This window comes from Lolium perenne, chromosome 6 (assembly GCF_019359855.2).
Source record: "Lolium perenne isolate Kyuss_39 chromosome 6, Kyuss_2.0, whole genome shotgun sequence".
Taxonomy (NCBI): domain Eukaryota; kingdom Viridiplantae; phylum Streptophyta; class Magnoliopsida; order Poales; family Poaceae; genus Lolium; species Lolium perenne.
The window spans coordinates 216,279,015-216,282,982 of NC_067249.2; the positions used below are offsets into that span (position 1 = coordinate 216,279,015).

Genomic DNA, 3,968 nt, shown 5'->3' on the forward strand with positions numbered 1-3,968 from the left:
CGTAAAGGCGCGGGTGCCTCGATCTAATAATGTGTGTGCGCACTCGATCGATGATCCCTAAACCTTAAACAACCCTAAAACCCTAAATCCCTAATCCCTAATCCCTAATCCCTAAACCCTAAACACCCTAAACACTAAACCCTAGACCCTAGACCCTAAACCCTAACCCTAACCCTAACCATCTGCCCTAGCTAACCCTAAACCCTAATTAAACCCTATGTATAGGCCAACGACACTTAATTGTGCATCGAGCAGCCCAGGGGTGCCTCGCGGTCCTCTAATTAAATTAATTAAATGCGCCATGCATTAACCCTAAACCATATATATGTAAATAACCCTAGCTAATCAACCCTACTTAATTAAAACACATAACCCTAAACTATACTAGATATAACCCGATCTAATAAAAACATGCTAGCTCTATATATAGCAGCTAGCTAGCAAACCGTAGATTGACGCCAATTAAAATATACATGGCCTATATTGATCATGTTGTATAACATATCCCTGAGATTCATTAATTAATTATATAATTATCGTGATAAATTAATTAACTTGAATTTTGACAAGTTCTCTCGAATGAAAACACATTTGATTAAGTTGCCTCATAATATATATATAATCAGTGTGCATGCATGGCCTACAATGCATTCGTGCATATATTTTAATGTATATTTGAACATATATATTCTTGGGGATTTCAATCTCGATCTCTCTCTCGATCATCTATATATCGTTGGTGGCCCAAAAAACACACATATATACGCATGCACTTTATGCGTAAAGGCGCGCGCGGGTGCCTCTAATAATGTGTGTGCGCACTCGATCGATGATCCCTAAACCTTAAACAACCCCTAAAACCTTAAACACTGCAAGAAAAAAGACACGTAGAGACGTTCTATTTTAGACGCTTTTGTGTTCGCCTTTACATGACAATCTAGATCCCGACTTGAGACGATTTCGAAGACGTTTTACAGGTCGTCTCGGCGTGACAAGATTCACCATTCCCACTCCTTACAAAAAAACTCTAGGCTACCTCTACAATCTCTCTCTCCCGTCTCTTACTGTGGAAACCTACCGCTAAAATAAAAAGTGGAAACCTAGCGCCGCCACTAGATCCCCTGGCGGTGTCTCTCCGGCGAAATCGGCGCAGCGACTGGCGGCGCCTCTACTCCCCTCGCCGGTACAAGATCTTCCTCCACTCTTGAACGCTGGTGCCGTGCTACAAAAAGACTCGATCCAGCCCGTACTCGTGTGGCGGTGCCCTCTCCCATGCTGCTGCGGCATTGTCCTAGTTCCCCCACTGTCCCGCACCTGCCCATGGCGCGTTGCAGAGTTGCAGCCAACCAACTCCATGGAGTCGTGGCTCCACAGCCACAAAGGTATGTTCATGTACTACTAATCTAATCTCAGCTTGTGTCTTTTCTAAACCGAGCCTGCATCTATCTAATTGGTATGTCTCTGCAGTCACTCGAATAACCCTTGTAAGATGCCAGGAAATGAGTATTTCTTCCTTTTTCGTTCAATCAATCTAGCTAATAGTTTTATTCATATGGTCTGAACACAAACAGGCAAAAAAAACGTGATATTATCATCACTCAACCTAGTGCTAGATTGGAGCGTACAGTCTGCAGGTAATCGTGGATAAATGTGTCAGCTAATTAATCCTTGGAACTTGTCAATTTCATGATATAAGCATGAACAAACGGAACTTGTTGATATCTTGAACTAATTCAATGTTGGATTAGGTGGCCCCAGACTTATATTAAAATTTTCCATTTTGGTATGCAAATATATTGTTGAACTTCCACCAATGAGATTTTTGAGTACTTGTCATTCATTTGTAGTCCATAGAAAGTACTCACCGAAAGTGATTTACTTAGACTAAGTGGATTTACTGGTATTTTACTAACGTCGAACTAGTTCTATATTTTAAGGAATGCCTATATGAAGCTTGTGTAACCTTCCAATTAAGTGCACCATGCAGAAATTGACTACAACTACAGTCTATTCAACCAATTGACTACATCTACAGTCTATTCAACCAATTGACTACATCTACAGTCTATTCAAGCAGCATAGTGATGGCCATATCTTTATCTAGCATTTTCAGGTTAATTTAGCCTTGACCTTGCTTCAGTTCTTCATGTCTTATTGAGATGTAAGTTACATCGCTTATGTAATCGAAACCAATTAGTATGCTTGTGGATATATTATATAGCTCACGTTCTTCCGTACCTTTCATCCTTTTTTTCCCTTACGTTGTCTCTAATCAATGCCACTAGCCTTGTTTCTTGATAGACTTCCAAATAAAATTAATTAAAGCTTCAAATTGTACTACCCAGTAGAGAAATTGATATAGTTCTGAAGATGCATCATAATAATGTTTCTTCATCAGGTTGTATGTACTTGTTTCTTAACGCTAGTAATAAATCAGTGTTACTGCATCCTGCATCACTTAATAAGAAATTCATGTTGCTGCATTGCTTGATACAAAGAGACCACTGTGTAAACCTTATGGATATATTATATAGCTCAGGTTCTTCGGTGCCCTTCATCATTTTTACCTTATTGTCTCCAATCAATGTCACTAACCCTTTTTTCCTCATAGGCTTCAACTAAATGCATCAACGGTTCAAATTGTACTACCCAGAAGTGAAGGTTCTTAAGATGCATCATAAGGATTAGCATGCTGCAAGTTTGGAGCCTTCTGTTTTCAACAGTTGATAACATATTTTGTAATAGCACGCTGCAAGTTCTTGCAAAATATTACCCACTATTGTTTTCCATATTTTGTCTTTATTTTTTTGTATTCTCTAACCTTAGTTAAATTGTTCTATGTAGGGTTATGATCATTTCTAGTTACCCCTGATGATAAGAAGGTGCATATTTTGGCAAATGTTGAACAATCACTAACAGTACTGCAAATGGTTAGGTATCCACCTTCAGTTAATAAGTAACTAAATTAATAATCTTTTTTTGAAGAGTTATCACTGATATTTCAAGTTTCTTGCAGAATTTTAATGAAGCGCACTATAAAAGACCACAAGGGATGTTGCAGTGAAGACCTGTCGGTGTTGAAGTACATGCAAAACTTTAGATAGATTCCAGCTACTTAGAAGTACATGAGTACTGGCGTTCTTTTATTCTTCCCCCTCGTTCATATGTATAGATAGATTCTAGCTACTTAGAAAGTTAGAAGTACATGTGTACGGAAGTTGTTTTTATTCTTGCCCCTCGTTTATATGTATGTACACTTAAGTTGTAAAGTACGATTTTCCTTGGTTAATATATTTATTTACTGAAATGCATTGCACATGTATATTGTACTTATTTCTCACATGAGTCGACAATTTGAACATTTAAAAAATTAAAATGAATTTCTCCCATTAACACGCCTTAACGTCTTAACATCTCGTAGAGACGTCACGGAAAGGCAGCTTTATGGTCAGCTGTAACTGCGTCTCAAAGGGGCATAGAGATGCTTTATAGAACGTCTCCATTTACCTACAGACGCTTTCAATACGTCTCTATGGATTTTGAGACGGTGCATAAGAAGACGTTCCTAAGACGCTTTCGAGAGACGACTCTACAACCATCTAGGGACGAAATAAAGCGTCTTTACTGCCAAAATTTAACGTCTCCACATGTCTTTTGTGTTGTAGTGAAATCCCTAATCCCTAATAATCCCTAGCTAATCCCTAAACCCTAAACACCCTAAACACTAAACCCTAAACCCTAAACCCTAACCCTAACCCTCACCCTAAACCTAAACCCTAGCTAACCCTAAACCCTAAACCCTAGACCCTAAACCCTAGACCCTAAACCCTAACCCTAATTAACCCTAAACCCTAGCTTACCCCTAAAACCCTAATTAAACCCTATGTATAGGCCAACGACACTAAATTGTACGTGCATCGAGCAGGCCAGGGGGTGCCTCGCGGTCCTCTAATTAAATTAAATGTGCC

The 3,968-nt window shown here is 39.1% G+C and overlaps 1 long non-coding RNA gene across 5 annotated transcripts; it reads left to right on the forward strand.

The window, feature by feature from the left end:
* Positions 1–959: 959 nt before the first annotated feature.
* On the forward strand, positions 960–3,307 carry LOC127306104 (uncharacterized). 5 transcript variants are annotated; one of them, XR_007854436.2, is made up of 3 exons: positions 963–1,382; positions 1,988–2,935; positions 3,017–3,307. It is a non-coding gene; the product is annotated as an uncharacterized lncRNA (long non-coding RNA). The 5 variants fall into 5 exon arrangements; XR_007854437.2 differs by having other exon boundaries at positions 966–2,161; positions 2,612–2,935; XR_007854435.2 differs by having other exon boundaries at positions 968–2,113; positions 2,612–2,935.
* Positions 3,308–3,968: the final 661 nt, after the last annotated feature.